The following is a 17,404-nucleotide window of genomic DNA, read 5'->3' as shown; positions in this document are numbered from 1 at the left end:
TTGAAAAATATAATTCATGAGAATGGGCTACATATGTGAATGATAGACGCAGAAAGAATTGAGAACCACTGATTATAGAAGATCACCTGTTCTGAGATTCAGTGGCCCTCAATCCAAGTGGGTATACATGGAAGGCTCTTTGACTTCTGCAGTACAATTTCATTTTACCACTCATTCACCTAAGAAGTGCACAGAGCACCTGGATCTTCTCTCTTTCACAGTACAGACCACAGGTACTTTGGCACTTGCTAATGATCTCCGTTTTGAAGAGTCTGTACTATAGACTGTGAAAAATGTAGACTATTGATATCCAGGATGTTCCCTCTAAAGAAAATTAATGATTTATTCTTCTGAGTTTTTCAAATGTGATTCCTGGATCAGTTCCGATCATTAGAAAGCCATCTGTAACTCAAATTTGTTATTCAGTAGGTTTTATCACAATTGTAAAAGTTTAATAAATTTTTAGGGGGCACCCACTTGTCTGCTAAGTGCTGTGGACACAAAAATAAGATGTGACTTATCCTTGAGGAGCTTATGGTCTGGATGAAGAAGAAGACCCATAGATAGATAATTTTAGTAAAATATAGTAAATGCAGTACAGTCATCCCTGTGTATTTGCAGGGGATTGCTTACAGGACTCCCTGCAGATACCCAAAATCCTTGGATTCCCAAGTTCCTTACAGATGATCCACGATTGTTTGAATCCACGAATGCAGACCCTATGGATGAGGAGGGCCAACTTTAATAAGATGAGAACAGGGTATAATGTGAACTGACTAAAAGGAACTTAGTTTAGCCTGAAAATTCAGGGAAGCTGTCTTGAAAATTATGCCTCTGAGTTCAGTCTTTATTAATGCATATTATTTAGCTAGAAATATTTAGACGCTATAGTAAGGGAGCCTTTCCAGGTGGAGGAAAATTTCAGGTGATGAGAAATAGCATTATGAGTGCAGTAAAATATACATAGTTCACCTGTAAGGGTGGGAAATGAGGTTAGAGCAAATACAGAGGTTGGATAATGGAGCACCTTTTATGTCATACTAATTTTGTATTTTCTACTTTAATCAAAGGTTGGTGTAATAGATATTTCTACAGTTGAGTTAAAAATGTCTTCTTAGACATGATTTACTTTATTCAGTGTAAAAGATTTAGCAGATAAATTGCTTACACAGCTTAGGAAAAGCTATCTCTCTTAATGAAGTTTTTTAAAAATCTTCTATCGGTTAAGAGTTATGTATATAACCCTTCATTTTTTTTCCTTACTTGCCTTTGTTTTGATCAGGTTAAGGCTTAGTTTTTCATTTACCTGTTGTATGTTGCTTTAGCTTAGGTGTTCTGATCTAAGGCATGTTTCCTACCCCACTCCAGCCATTGACTTTTCTGTTCCTGTTTCTGTTATAGCACATATTCTGTTTTGCTCTCATGTGTCTACATCCATTTCCTTCTTTTTCCTACTAGAACATAAAGTCCTCAAAGTTAGGAGGCATGTCTGTCTCACCTTTTTAAGTTTGGCCGTATAGTGAGTACTTAGTAAATATTTGAATCAATGAATAATTAATTGAGTTTTGCTTCATTTTACTTGTACTATTTTTTTTTTTTTTTATTTTGCGGTACGTGGGCCTCTCACTGCCGCGGCCTCCCCAGTTGCGGAGCACAGGCTCCGGACGCGCAGGCTCAGCGGCCATGCCTCACGGGCCCAGCCGCTCCGTGGCATGTGGGATCTTCCCGGACTGGGGCACGAACCCACGTCCCCTGCATCGGCAGGCGGACTCTCAACCACTGCGCCACCAGGGAAGCCGGAGCTTTCCCTTTAATGGACCTTTCTCAGTGCCATTGCATATGTTATTGTTTGTTTGGAAGGTACTTTGATCAGAAATTCTGCTGGCTGCCTTTTCCTTATCATTCAGATCTCAGCTCAAGGCTCAAGTGTTACCCCTTCAGATAATCTTGTTTGACCATTTCTAGCTAAAGTAGGCCCTTTCTTCTCTCTCTTATTTTTTTCTGGAAGTTTTTTTCTTACACACTGAGGCAGTGTTAGTCTTTCTGTCATTATGTTCTAATGGTACTTTGGATACACCACTTAATAATTCTTAAAATACTTGATTATAAATATGGTCTTTTAAATTCATTTCTCTCACCTTCTAGAATGTGAGTTCCTAAGGGGCAGATGGTATTTTATTATTTTTTGAGTTCCCTATGCCTAGCATGTGGCAAGTGTTAAGTAAATATTTGTTTAATGAGTGGAAATCTCTTTGAAATGTTAGATTCAGAGAAGAGAAACATTTTTGTTTTAAAAATCTGTTAGTGGAAGTTAGAATAGGTGATATAGGGCTTAATAAACGTGCAGAAATGAGTTAACATTAGCAGGCTTCAGACTGCTGTCCCTAGAAGAGCCTGCTTGCAAGGTTGGCCCTTGGCTGGTATTGGTAAACTTAGATTTCAGGAGCGTTCCCACATTCCCTGAGAAGAGTGGCTCACTGTGCCTAAACTGTTTGTACTAACAGTATGGTTTATGCTGAACACCTGCTTTCCTTCTGGCTTCTGAAATTTTGGTACATGCTAGGCATAGGGTACTTACATGGCCAGCCCCTAGAAAAACTTCAGGCACAGAGTCTCTCATGAGCTTTCCTGGTAAACAACATTTCACACATGCTGTCACAACTCATTGCTGGAGAAATTAAGTATGTCCTCTGGGAGAGGATTCCACTGGGAGAGGACTCTTGGAAGTTTGTACCTTCTTTGCTCCAGACTTCATCCAATGTGCCTTTTCCCTTTGATTATTTTTCTTTGTGTCCATTCACTGTAATAAGTCATAAGTGTTGGGCTTCCCTGGTGGTGCAGTGGTTGAGAGTCTGCCTGCCAATGGAGGGGACACGGGTTCGAGCCCTGGTCTGGGAGGATCCCACACGCTGCGGAGGAACTGGGCCCGTGAGCCACAACTACTGAGCCTGCGCGTCTGGAGCCTGTGCTTCGCAACAAGAGGCCGTTACAGTGAGAGGCTCGCACACTGCGATGAAGAGTGGCCCCCGTTCGCCGCAGCTGTAGAAAGCCCTCACACAGAAACAAAGACCCAACACAGCCCAAATAAATAAATACACTAAAAAAAAAAAAAGAAAGAAAATCATAAGTGTTAAGTACAACTATAAGCTGAGTCCTGTGATTCCTCCTAGTGAATCATTGAACCTGGCGGTGATCTTGAAGACCTCTGACATAATAAGACAGATAAATTTTCTCTACTTCTGATTGGGAGAGAGATGACAGATAATAAATAAATACGAAAAATGTCAAGAACTAATGATGCTTGATAGGTCTGGACCACCTTTAGATTAGGTGGTCAGCAAAAAATTTCTCTGAGGAGGTGGCATTTAAATTGAGATCTGAGTGACAAGGGAAAGCCAGCCATTGGAAGTTGGGGAAAGGGCATTTCAGGAGGGGGGACAGTTGGTACAGAGGCTCAAAGGTGAAAGTGTGCCTGGTTTGTTTGAAGAGGAGGAAGGGAGGACAGATGCCAGAAGGGTAGGGGACAAGCAAGGGAGTAGTACAAGCAGATGTGGACAGGGAGCCAGGGGACATCATGTAATTCCTATAAGCCAAAGGGAGGAGTTTTTCCTTTTTGAAGCCTTTGAAGCGTTCTTAGCTGGAAGGGACAAAAATTTGATTTATGATTTCAGAACACCACATCAGCTGTATACATGGAGAATTGAGTTCAGCAGAGCACAGATGGAATCAGGGAGACCATTTGGGAGACTCTCATAGTAATCTCTGTCAAAATGTTGGAAGCTGGGGTTAGAGTTGTATTTGGAAAGGGAGAAAAGTAGGTAGATTCGAGTTAACGATTTGGAGGTGGAGTCCACAGGGTTGAGTAATTAAATGTATTTATGTAATGAGGGTACAAGGTTTCAAGAATAACTTGTAGATTTTCAATGTAAACAACTGAATAAATAGTGCTGTCATTTATGAAAATGGTAAGGAAGGGTGGGAAATCAGGCAAATACAGGTATGGGAAGAAAATTAAACTTTTTATTTTGAAATCTTATTAGATATCCAAATGGAAATATTATGTAAGCAGTTGATATAGGTTCTGAAAATATTGCATTCCTTATTTTATTCATCAAACATTCATTGAGTGCTTACCAGTTGCCAAGTACTTTAAAACAATTTATTTTATATTGGAGCATAGTTGATTAACAATGTTGTGTCAATTTCAGGTGTACAGCAAAGTGATTTAGTTATACATATACATGTATCTATTCTTTTTCAAATTCTTCCCCCATTTAGGTTATTAAAGTCTACTGAGCAGCGTTCCCTGTGCTATATAGTAGGTCCTTGTTGGTTATCTATTTTAAATATAGCGGTGTGTACATGTCAATCCCAAACTCCCAATCTATCCTTCCCCCCAACTCTTACCCCCCAGGTAACCATAAGTTGGTTCTCTAAGTCTGTGAGTGTGTTTCTGTTTTGTAAATGAGTTCATTTGTATCATTTAAAAAAAAAGATTCCAAAAAAAAAAAAAGATTCCACATATCAGCGATATCATATGATATTTGTCTTTTTCTGTCTGACTTAGTTCACTTAGTATGATAATCTCCAGGTCTATCTGTGTTACTGCAAGTGGCATTATTTCATTCTTTTTAATGGCTGAGTGATTTTCCATTGTATATATTACCACATCTTTATCCATTCATCTGTTGATGGACATTTAGGTTGCTTCCATGTCTTGGCTATTGTAAACAGCACTGCAGCGAATATTGGGGTGCATGTATCCTTTCAAACCATGTTTTTCTCCAGATATATGCCCAGGAGTGGGATTGCTGGATCATATGGTAGCTCTATTTTTAGTTTCTTAAGGAACCTCCATACTGTTCTCCATAGTGGCTGTATCAATTTACATTCCCACCAACAGTGTAGGAGGGTTCCCTTTTCTCCACACCCTCTCCAGCATTTATTGTTTGTAGATTTTTTGGTGATGGCCGTTCTGACTGGTGAGAGGTGATACCTCATTGTAGTTTTGATTTGCATTTCTCTGATAATTAGGGATGTTGAGCATCTTTTCATGTGCCTCTTGGCCATCTCTATGTCTTCTTTGGAGAAATGTCTACTTAGGTCTTCTACCTATGTTTTGATTGGGTTGTTTATTTTTTTGATATTGAGCTGCATGAGCTGTTTGTACATTTTGGAGACTAATCTGTTATTAGTTACATCGTTTGCAAATTTCTCCCATTCTTTGGGTTGTCTTTCATTTTGTTTATGGTTTCCTTTGCTTTGCAAAAGCTTTTGAGTTTAATTAGGTCCCATTTGTTTATTTTTGTTTTTATTTCCATTATTCTAGGAGGTGGCTCAGAAAAGATCTTGCTACATTTTATGTCATAGAGTGTTATGCCTATGTTTTCCCCTAAGAGTTTTATAGTATCCAGTCTTACATTTAGGTCTTTAATCCATTTGGAGTTTATTTTTGTGGATGGTGTTAGGGAGTGTTCTAATTTCATTCTTTTGCAGGTAGCTGTCCAGTTTTCCCAGCACCAATTATTGAAGGGCTGTCTTTTCTCCATTGTATATTCTTGCCTGCTTTATCATAGATTAGGTGACCATAGGTGTGTGGGTTTATTTCTGGGTTTTCTATCTTGTTCCATTGATTTATATTTCTGTTTTTGTGCCAGTACCATACTGTTTTATATGTATACTGTAGCTTTGCAGTATAGTCTGAAGTCAGGAAGCCTGATTCCTCCATCTCCATTTTTCTTTCTAAAGATTGCTTTGGCTATTCTGGACCTTTTGTGTCTCCATACAAATTTTAAGATTTTTTTGCTCTTGCTTTGTGAAAAATGCCATTGGTAATTTGATAGAGGTTGCACTGAATCTGTAGATTGCCTTGGGTAATATAGTCATTTTGACAATATTGATTCTGTCAATCCAAGAACATGGTATATCTCTCCATCTGTTTGTGCCATCTTTGATTTCTTTCATCGGCATTTTACAGTTTTCAGAGTACAGGTCTTTTGTCTCCTTATGTAGGTTTATTCCTAGATATTTTATTCTTTTTGATGTGATGGTAAATGGGATTGTTTCTTTAATTTTTCTTTATGATCTTTTGTTGTTAGTGTGTAGAAATGAAACAGATTTCTGTGCATTAATTTTGTATCCTGCAACTTTACCAAATTCATTGATGAGCTTTAGTAGTTTTCTGGTAGCATCTTTAGGATTTTCTATGTATAGTATCATGTCATCTGCAAACAGTGATATTTTTACTTCTTTTCCAATTTGGTTCCTTTTATTTCTTTTTCTTCTCTGATTGCCATGGCTAGGACTTCCAAAACTATGTTGAATAAAAGTGATGAGAATGGATATCCTTGTCTTGTTCCCGACCCTAGAGGAAATGCTTTCAGATTTTCACCATTGAGTATGATGTTTGCTGTGGGTTTGTCATATATGAGCTTTATTACGTTCAGATATGTTCCCTCTATGCCCACTTTCTGGAGAGTTTTTATCATGTGTTGAATTTTGTCAAAAGCTTTTTCTGCATCTATTGAGATGAACATATGGTTTTTATTCTTCAATTTGCTGATGTGGTATATCACACTGATTGATTTACAGATATTTGAAAAATCCTTGCATCCCTGGGATAAATCCCACTTGATCATGCTGTATGATCCTTTTAATGTACTGTTGGATTCAGATTGCTAGTATTTTGTTGAGGATTTTTGTGTCTGTGTTCATCAGTGGTAATTGGCCAGTAATTTTCTCTTTTTAGTGATATCTTTGTCTGGTTTTGGTTTCAGGGTGTTGGTGGCCTCAAAGAATGAGAATGGGAGTGTTCCTTCCTCTACAGTTTTTTTGGAGGAGTTTGAGAAGTATGGGTGTTAACTCTTCTCTAAATGTTTGATAGGATTCGCCTGTCAAGCCAGCTGGTCCTGGACTTTTGTTTGTTGGGAGTTTTTCAATCACATTTCAATTGCAGTACTTCTGATTGGTCTGTTCATATCTTCTATTTCTTCTTGTTTCAGTCTTGGGAGATTGTACCTTTCTAAGAATTTATCCATTTCTTCCAGGTTGTCCATTTTATTGGCATATAGTTCTTGTAGTAGTCTCTTATGATCCTTTCTGTGGTGTATTTCTGTGGTGTCCATTGTAACTTCTCCTTTTTCATTTCTAATTTTATTGATTTGAGCCCTCTCCCTTTTTTTTGTGATGAGTCTGGCTAAAGGTTTATCAATTTTGTTTATCTTCTCAAAGAACCAGCTTTTAGTTTCATTGATCTTTTCTGTTGTTTTCTTTGTTTCTATTTCATTTATTTCTGCTCTGATCTTTATGTTTCTCTCCTTCTACTAACTTTGGGTTTTGTTTGTTCTTTCTCTAGTTGATTTAGGTGTAAGATTAGGTTGTTTATTTGTGATTTTTCTTGTTTCCTAAGGTAAGATTGTATTGCTATAAACTTCCCTCTTAGCTATGTCCCATGGGTTTTAGATAGTCGTGCTTTCATTTTCATTTGTCTCTAGGTATTTTTTGATTTCCTCTTTGTTTTTTTCAGTGATCCATAGGTTGTTTAGCAGCATGCTGTTTAGCCTCTACATTTTTGTGTTTTTTACAGTTTTTTTCTTGTAGTTGATTTGTAACCTCATAGTGTTGTGGTTGGAAAAGATGCTTGATATGATTTCAGTTTTCTTAAATTTACCAAGGTTTGCTTTGTGGCCCAGCATGTGATCAATCTTGGAGACTGTTCCATGTGCAGTTGAAAAGAATGTGTATTCTGCTGCTTTTGGATAGAATGCTCTGTAAATATCAATTAAGTCTATCTGATCTAATGTGTCATTTAAGGCCTGTGTTTCCTTATTGATCTTCTGTTTGGATGATTTGTCCATTGATGAAAGTGGCGTGTTGAAGTCCTGCACTATTATTGTGTTACTGTTGATTTCTCCTTTTACGGCTGTTAGTATTTGCCTTATATACTGGAGGGCTTCTATGTTGGGTACATATATATTTATAATTGTTATATCTTCTTCCTGGATTGATCCTGTGATCATTATGTAGTGTCCTTCTTTGTCTCTTATAACAGTCTTTATTTTAAAGTCTATTTTATCTGATATGAGTATTGCTACTCCAGCCTTCTTTTGATTTCCATTTGCATGGAATACCTTCTTCCATCCCCTCACTTTCAGTCTGTACGTGTCCCTAGATCTCAAATCATAGACAGTAGACAGTCTCAAATCGTAGACAGTAGACAGTTTCAAGTCATAGACAGTAGACAGTCCATTCAGCCAGTGTATGTCTTTTGGTTGGAGCATTTAATTCATTTACATTTAAGCCAGTTATCAATATGTATGTTCCTATTGCCATTTTCTTAGAAGTCTGTATATAAACAAGATTGTTTTAAGTTGCTGCTTTTTTTTAAGATTTTTTTTGACGTTTTAAAAGTCTTAATTGAATTTGTTACAATATTGCTTCTGTTTTACATTTTTTTGTTTTTTTTTGGCCATAAGGCATGTGGGCTCTTAGTTCCCCGTCCAGAGATCGAACCTGCACCCCCTGCACTGGAAGGCGAAGTCTTAACCCCTGGACTGCCAGGGAAGTCCCCTAAGTTGCTGGTCTTTTAATTTCAAATGCCTTTCTAATATCCTGCATTTGTGCTCTCCTCTTCTCACAGTTGCTGGTTTTGATATCATATTTGTGTGTGGATGCTTTCCTACCTTTACTTTATGTTTGCCTTTACTGGTGAGCTTTTCCATTTGTAATTTTCTTGTTTCTAGTTGTGGCCTTTTCTTTTCTGCTTAGAGAAGTTCCTTTAGCATTTGTTGCAAAACTGATCTGGTGGTGTTGACTTCTCTTAGCTTTTGCTTGTCTGAAAAGCTTTTAATTTCTCCATCAAACCTGAATGAGAACCTTGCTGGGTAGAGTATTCTTCATTGTAGTTTCTTCCGTTTCGTCACTTTAAACATATATGCCACTGCCTTCTGGCCTGCAGAGTTTCTGCTGAGAAATCAGCTAATCACTTTATGGGAGTTCCCTTGTACGTTATTTGTTGCTTTTCGCTTGTTGCTTTTAATATTTTTTTCTTTGCCTTTAATTTTTGTCAATTTGATTGCTGTGTGTCTCGGTGCGTTTCTCCTTGCATTTATCCTGCCTGGGACTCTCTGTGCTTCCTGGACTTTGGTGACTGTTTCCTTTCCCATATTAGGAAAGTTTTCAGCTATTATCTCTTCAAATACAGTAAGTCCCCTACATACAAATGAGTTCCATTCCGGGAGCACATTCGTAAGTCCAATTTGTTCATAAGTCCAGCAAAGTTAGCCTAGGTACCCAACTAACACAATCGGCTATACAGTACTGCACTGTAATAGGTTTATAATACTTTCCACACAAATAATACATAAAAAACAAACAAACACAAAAAGTAAAGAAAACATTTTTAATCTTACAGTATCTTGAAAAATATAGTAGTACAGTACAGCAGCTGGCATACAGGGGCTGGCATCGAGTTAACAGGCAAGAAGAGTTACTGACTGGAGGTAGGAGAGGAGGTGGGAGATAGTAGAGCTGAAGGATCATCAGCAATAGGAGACGGAGGGCAAGCTGCAATTTCACTTACTCCTGACGTTGATGGCATAGGCTCTGGTTCCTTGCTGGATTCAATTCTATCTATCCTCTTGAAAAAAACGATCCAGTGGTGTCTGGGTAGAAGCTCTTTTTTGCTTGTCATAGATGACACGGTAGCACTGGATTGCATTCTGAATGACTGCTGCAACCTTTGTGTACCATTCTACATTCAAGTCCTGTGTCTCAAAAACTAACAGTGCCTCCTCTTAGCAGTACGAGCTATATCACTGATGCTTTTACACTTGCTTCTGGACATCCTGGGCTTGAAATAAAGATACTGTATGACTGAACTCTATACAGTACTGTACAGTAAAGTACATAAAAGCACAACCACTTGTAGAGGATGCACGCACAGTGTATGCCAGAGATGTGAACTAACTTAAGTGATTGGACATGCAATTGCGTGTCCAATCACATGAGTTAGTTGAAGGTTAGTATGTAGGGGACTTACTGTATTTTCTCAGGTCTTTTCTCTCTCTCTTCCCCTTCTGGGACCCCTATCATGTGAATGTTGGTGCGTTTAATGTTGTCCAAGAGATCTCTTAGGCTGTCTGCATTTTTTTTAAAACTCTTTTTTGTTTATTCTGTTCTGTGTCAGAAAATTTTTACCATTCTGTCTTCCAGCTCAGTTATCCATTCTTCTGCCTCAGTTACTCTGCTATTGATTCCTTCTAGTGTATTTTTTCCTTTCAGTTATTGTATTGTTCACCTCTGCTTATTTGTTCTTTAGTTCCTCTATTAAACATTTCTTATATCTTGTCGATCTGTGCCTCCATTCTTTTTCCAAGATCTTGGGTCATCTTCACTATCATTACTCTGAATTCTTTTTCTGGTAGATTGCCCGTCTCCACTTTACTTAGTTGTTCTTCTGGGGTTTTATCTTGTTTCTTCATCAGGGACATATTTCTCTCCTGTTCTCATCTTCTCTAAGTTTGTGTGATTGAGGTTTTAGTTTCACAGGCTGCAGGATTGTAGTTCTTCTCATTTCTGCTGTTTGCCCTCTGGAGGATGAGGCTGTCTAAGAGGTTTGTGCAGGCTTCCTGGTGGGAGGGTTCTCGTTCCTTTCCCTTGGTGGGTGGAGCTGGGACTTGTCCCTCTGGTTGGCAGGACTGTGCTCAGGAAGACTTTAAGCAGCCTGTCTGCTGATGGGTGGGGCTGTGTTCCCGCCCTGTTGATTGTTTGGTCTGAGGCATCCCAGCACTGGAGCCTACAGGCTATTGGGTGGGACTGGGTCTTGTGGAGAAAATCATGGTCTCTAGGAAGGCTCATGCCAATGAGTACTCGCCAGAACTGCTGCTGCCAGTGTCTTTGTCCCCATAGTGAGCCACAGCTGGCCCCCTCCTCTGCAGGAGATCCTCTAATACTAGCACGTAGGTCTGGCCCAGTCTCTTACAAGGTCACTGCTTTTTTCCCTGGGTCCTTGTGCACATAGGGCCTTGTATGTGCCCTCCAAGAGTGGAGTTTCTGTTTCCCCCAGTCCTGTGGAAATCCTGCGATCAAACCCCGCTGGCCTTCAAAGCCAGATTCTCTGGGAGCTCCTCCTTCCATTGCCAGACCCCCAGGCTGGGAAACCTGATGTGGGGCTCAGGACTTTCACTCCTGTGAGAGAACTTCTGTGGTATAATTCTTTTCCAGTTTGTGGGTTGCCCACCTGGTGGGAATGGATTTGATTTTATAGTGATTGCGATGACTCCGGTCATCTTGTGGCTGCTTCTTTGTCTTTGGATGTAGGATATCTTTTTGGTAGATTCCAGCATTTGTTTTGTTGATGGTTGTTCAGCAGTTAGTTGTGATTTCAGTGTTTTTGTATGAAAGGGTGAGCTCACGTCCTTCTACTCTGCCATCTTGCCAGCCAAATCGCTAAGTGCTTTGATAGGGAAGAATACAGTGATGACTAGAACACAGTCTCTTACATAAGTGACTAGGTTAGTCTCAACAGACTAGTATTCAGGCCATTATAGGGAGACGTATTATCCTAGGGCCATGCAAAGAATGCTTAGCAGGCTCAACAAAATGGAACTTACATTCCAAAACCTTGAGTTTTTCTCAAAAATCCATTCATTATTTACTGTTGTTTTCACAAATACTTTTGTTGCCACGTTTGAATTTTAAGATCCTATGTGTAAGAGATAGTCTGTGTTAAAGACTAACCTAAGTCTATTTGGGCAGTTTCTGCTTTTCTCCTCATTGTGTTCTATACTTGGCCATCTGTTCATCACTTAATATGCTTTCCCTTAAAGGGATCCATTTCCTCCAGAGTTTACATCCCCCACCTCCCTAATTTTGGAAACATGTATTCCATCTCTCTTTTTCCCTCCCTCCTTCTCTTCCTCTCCATATATATGTGTGTGTGTGTGTGAGTGTGTGTGTTCATATGTGTGCCCATATATGTGTTATATATACATACATACAGATAGATAGTTACTCGTTCTTTATCATGTCTAGTTTTCTGATTTTTTCAGTAACTCAACTGGATTCATATTCAGAAGTATAGACTTTCAGGGGAATATAAAAAAAAAAACCCAAATGCAGACATGAACCTGATCTTACTGTTACTTCCTTGACTGCCTGATTTCATGTGGCTGCTTTGGCAAGTTTTGTGGTCATTTCCCCTTCCTTTCTTATTTGTTTGTGAATATTTTCCCTTTCAGAGTTACACTCTTGGTTGAAGAGGGTGATCTGCTCAGAGGACTCTTGAGTATGTTGTGCACCACGTGGTAGATGTCAGTGAGTTCCCTTTCCACCTGTTAGTCAGATGTGACCTATTTTAATGAGTTCTTTCTTCTCTTGCTCCTCCTTGTTTCTAGTTATCTCTAACCTTTGCTTATTTTTTTTTCTCTAATTGATTAGCTGCCTTTAAAAAAGTCATTCTTCAAAGTGAAGGAGTGGCATGGATATATATACGCTACCAAATGTAAGATAGATAGCTAGTGGGAAGCAGCTGCATAGTGCAGGGAGATCAGCTCGGTGCTTTGTGACCACCTAGGGGGTGGGATAGGGAGGGTGGGAGGGAGACGCAAGAGGGAGGAGATATGGGGATATATGTATGTGTATGGCTGATTCACTTTGTTATAAAGCAGAAACTAACACACCACTATAAAGCAATTATACTCCAATAAAGATGTTAAAAAAAGTCATTCTTTGAATAATATGTTTTAACCTTTAGTATAACTATTCATATATGTTCTTTTTTTAATCTACCAGATACTATTTTCCTCTTTTGCCACCTCAGTTTATCTTGAAGAGGCGTAGATAATACATTCAAATAGACATTGCTCATATTTCTTATTCTAAGGCTATACTAGCCTTTCCAAACACATCAAGTTTTATACATTAAATAGCTACAGTTTTTTGTATGTCAGTCATACATAATACACTTTAAAAAAAAGGAAAATGGGGCTTCCCTGGCGGCGCAGTGGTTGAGAGTCCGTCTGCCGATGCAGGGGACACGGGTTCGTGCCCCGGTCCAGGAAGATCCCACATGCCGCCGAGCGGCTAGGCCTGTGAGCCAAAGCCGCTGAGCCTGCTCGTCCGGAGCCTGTGCTCCGCAACGGGAGAGACCACAACTGTGAGAGGCCCATATACTGCAAAAAAAAAAAAAAAAGGAAAATTAAAATACATTTGCAAAACACTGAAATTCAAAATGTAAATAACTAAATAAATTCTAACTCATTAACATCCCAGAAAAATGTAAAATGAAACACACATATACACATAGAAAGGAATATACTAGTGTCATGATTAAGAAAGCAGTTTGCTTAATGTTGTTAATTGTCCTTCAGGTAAGGTTTATTGGCTGCCCTAGTTCTCTTGAGTGTGGTTGACAGGTTTCAACAATTAATGATACATTTTTATTAATCACTTACACTTAGCAACTACAGGGATTATTAATTAGAAACTTGTAATTAGATTCAGAATGACAGTGATGATGATTTAGTTGGAAAGAAACATGCAATTTGTGGTCTCCTCTACCATGGACCTTCTGTCTATAATAAATTAGCTTGCTTTTGACAGTGGGAAATGTTAGAACATTTCAGTAATTAAGGAATATCTTTTGTTTTACATTAATGATTTATATTTGTATATAAGCTTCTATATAGAACAAGTATATTCTGGCTCTGTGATGTGAGAAAGAATTAGAGATTATATTATTTTAAGTCATTAAAATGTAGCTTTGGGCTTCCCTGGTGGCGCAGTGGTTGAGAGTCCGCCTGCCGATGCAGGGGACATGGGTTTGTGCTCCAGTCTGGGAAGATCCCACATGCCGCGGAGCGGCTGGGCCCGTGAGCCATGGCCGCTGAGCCTGCGTGTCCGGAGCCTGTGTTACGCAACAGGAGAGGCCACAACAGTGAGAGGCCCACGTACTGCAAACAAACAAACAAACAAAAAATGTAGCTTTATTGTTTGGCTGTCAAAACTGACATACATTATTTACAACTAATTAATCAAAATGAATCACTTTTGTGCTCTTCCAGGTTGGCAGGTATCATTATTACAGACCTGTGTTCCTGCAGATTTTGCACAGTCAGTAAGGTTTTGGGTTTTTTCTCCCCAGTGTGTTTAGAAGAGAGTCTATACCAACCTGTGGTTGCCTATATTACTTTCAACAAACATTTATTACTTATTAAGAAAGACCAAAATTAAGGGGAAAAATCTCTGAAAACCCTCAGTAGTCACATTTTGTTTGCGCTTACTTTTCAGCCTTTTATTTTATGAGTAATTCTTTAGTTGAAAAGAAAAGAAAATGAGATTTTGTGCTTATTTGTCCCTAATTTTGTAATTTATTTTTAACTTTGAAAAAAAAGCATTGTGTATGTGTGTGTCTGTATTTTTTATTCCTTTTATGATGTTTGTTGATACTAGTTCTGAAATTTTTCTTTTATGATTAGAAGGAAAAACATTGCTAACAGAAACACGATTTTTTTCAAAGCAGGGAGTGACCAAAGTTAAGAGACCCTTTAAATTATTTTGATTGCAGTATCATATATATTTATTTTGTTTGATCTAAAAATTTACATCTATTGTATCTTCTTTTGGTGTTGCACAATTGGTTTCTGCTCTCTGCATGCTAGAAATCAGTGGATAAGACAAAGCAAACCTGGAATGCTTTTTTAGTTACTTTGAAGTGCTGCTGGGCAGGCTACTGAGGACTCAGTAGCATTAAGAATAAAAATGATAGCTAACACTTGAGTACTACTATGTGCCAGGCACCGTGTGTAGTACCTCACATGCATTTTCATTTAATTTTTACAACACTACATGATTGATTCTCTATTTCACTGATGTTTAGATTAAAGAAAGTAATAGTCCTACAGTATGAGTCCAATGACATCTGAAATGCTCTGTATGGTCCTGCTTTCTGAAGGAGACCAGTAGCTGCAGGGAAATTGAAATCCATGAGGAAAACGTTCATGAGAAGGAGTTGAAATTATTCATATTAGAAGAGTCTCTACCAAATCCTACTCTCTAAGTTAAAGAGAGTCTGTCAGAAACCTCTGCTAAAGTTAAACTTTATACAGGAAGTTGAAACTGTTAGCTACAAATTTTCTCAACTAACTCTCTTAACATCGTCAGACTTCATCAAAGCCTCATATCTAGTCGGAATAGGAAATGTCCTCCTCGTCAGTCAACACTCACAAACCTGGGCAATTTCATGTCTTTAGAGAGAATTTGCCTGATTTCTCATTTTCCTCTCTCCAGTGTTTTCCTTCCCAATTACCTTAAGTGTATGAACATATTCTAAAAACAAAGCAGCAATGAACTAATCCTTCCATTCTTTCCACAATTGAGTGTTACTATGTGCTAAAGGCTACTATATAAAGACAAATAAGACATAATCCCAGCCCTCACAGAGCTTGGGTTTTAAGAGTGTGACATGAATGTTATAGATATTAAGTACATGACTAGATAATGTAAACAGGCATGTTTTCATGGAAGTCTTGTAGATATTATTGTAGGAGTCTATGTAAGGCCAAAAAAGAAGAAGTGGCTAATTTGGTGGGGAATCGGAGTTGATAAGGGAAATGTAATGCTTGAATTGACCCTGCAGTTCCCTTTAGCTCTATTACTCTCTTACCTCCCATATTTCATGAGTTTGCATAAAGAAAAATCTACATTTAGTATCTTTACTTCCCACTCATTCATTCCTCAAACCTTATACTCCAGATTCTACCCCAGCAGTCTACATTATAGGCATTCATATTGCTTGGGTGAAGATAGCTTATTTTTTTAAACATCTTTATTGGAGTATAATTGCTCTACAGTGGTGTGTCAATTTCTGCTTTATAACAAAATGAATTAGCTATACATATACACACATCCCCATATCTCCTCCCTTGTGCGTCTCCCTCCCACCCTCCCTATCCCACCACTCTAGGTGGTCACAAAGCACCGAGCTGATCTCCCTGTGCTATGCAGCTGCTTCCCACTAGCTATCTATTTTACACTTGGTAGTATATATAAGTCTATGCCACTCTCTCACTTCGTCCCAGCTTACCCTTCCCTGTCACTGTGTCCTCAAGTCCATTCTCTACGTCTGCATCTTTATTCTTGTCCTGCCCCTAGGTTCTTCAGAACCTTTTTTTTTAGATTCTATATATATGTGTTAGCATATAGTATTTCTTTTTCTGACTTTACTCTGTATGACAGACTCTAGGTCCATCCACCTCACTACAAATAACTCAATTTCATTTCTTTTTATGGCTGAGTAATATTCCATTGTATATATGTGCCACATCTTCTTTATCCATTCATCTGTCAATGGACACTTAGGTTACTTCCATCTCCTGGCTATTGTAAATAGAGCTGCAGTGAACATTGCGGTACATGACTATTTTTTGTTTGTTTTTTGGCGGTACTCAGGCCTCTCACTGTTGTGGCCTCTCGCGTTGCAGAGCACAGGCTCCAGACGCGCAGGCTCAGTGGCCATGGTCACAGGCCCAGCCGCTCCGCGGCATGTGGGATCCTCCCGGACCGGGACACGAACCCTTGTCCCCTGCATCGGCAGGCGGACTCTCAACCACTGCGCCACCAGGAAAGCCCCATGACTCTTTTTGAATTCTGGTTTTCTCAGGGTATATGCCCAGTAGTGGGATTGCTGGGTCGTATGGTAGTTCTATTTTTAGTTTTTTAAGGAACCTCCATATTGTTTTCCATAGTGGCTGTATCAATTTACATTCCCACCAACAGTGTAGGAGGGTTCCCTTTTCTCCACACCCTCTCCAGCATTTATTGTTTGTAGATTTTTTGATGGTGGCCATTCTGACTGGTGTGAGATTATACCTCATTGTAGTTTTGATTTGCATTTCTCTAATGATTAGTGTTGTTGAGCATTCTTTCATGTGTTTGTTGGCAATCTGTATATCTTCTTTGGAGAAATATCTGTTTAGGTCTTCTGCTCTTTTTTGGATTGGGTTGTTTTGTTTTCTTTGATATTGAGCTGCATGACCTGCTTGTAAAGTTTGGAGATTAATCCTTTGTCAGCTGCTTCATTTGCAAATATTTTCTCCCATTCTGAGAGTTGTCTTTTCATCTTGTTTATGGTTTCCTTTGCTGTGCAGAAGCTTTTAAGTTTCATTAGGTCCCATTTGTTTATTTTTGTTTTTATTTCCATTTCTCTAGGAGGTGGGTCAAAAAGGATCTTGTTGTGATTTATGTCATAGAGTGTTCTGCCTATGTTTTACTCTAAAAGATTTAAAGTGCCTGGCCTTACATTTAGGTCTTTAATCCCTTTTGAGTTTATTTTTTTGTACGGTGTTAGGAAGTGTTCTAAATTTCATTCTTTTACATGTAGCTGTCCAGTTTTTCCAGCACCACT

General features: G+C 38.8%; 1 protein-coding gene across 7 annotated transcripts in view; it reads left to right on the top strand.

Moving 5' to 3' along the window:
• RABGAP1L (RAB GTPase activating protein 1 like) overlaps positions 1 to 17,404 on the top strand; it is a 682,857-nt gene that overhangs the window by 155,048 nt on the left and 510,405 nt on the right. The gene's annotated exons all lie outside the window — the stretch shown is intronic.

The sequence above is a fragment of the Tursiops truncatus genome, chromosome 1 (assembly GCF_011762595.2).
Source record: "Tursiops truncatus isolate mTurTru1 chromosome 1, mTurTru1.mat.Y, whole genome shotgun sequence".
NCBI lineage: Eukaryota > Metazoa > Chordata > Mammalia > Artiodactyla > Delphinidae > Tursiops > Tursiops truncatus.
The sequence above is the reverse complement of the archived record's forward strand: the minus strand, read 5'-3'. Positions and strand labels throughout refer to the sequence as shown.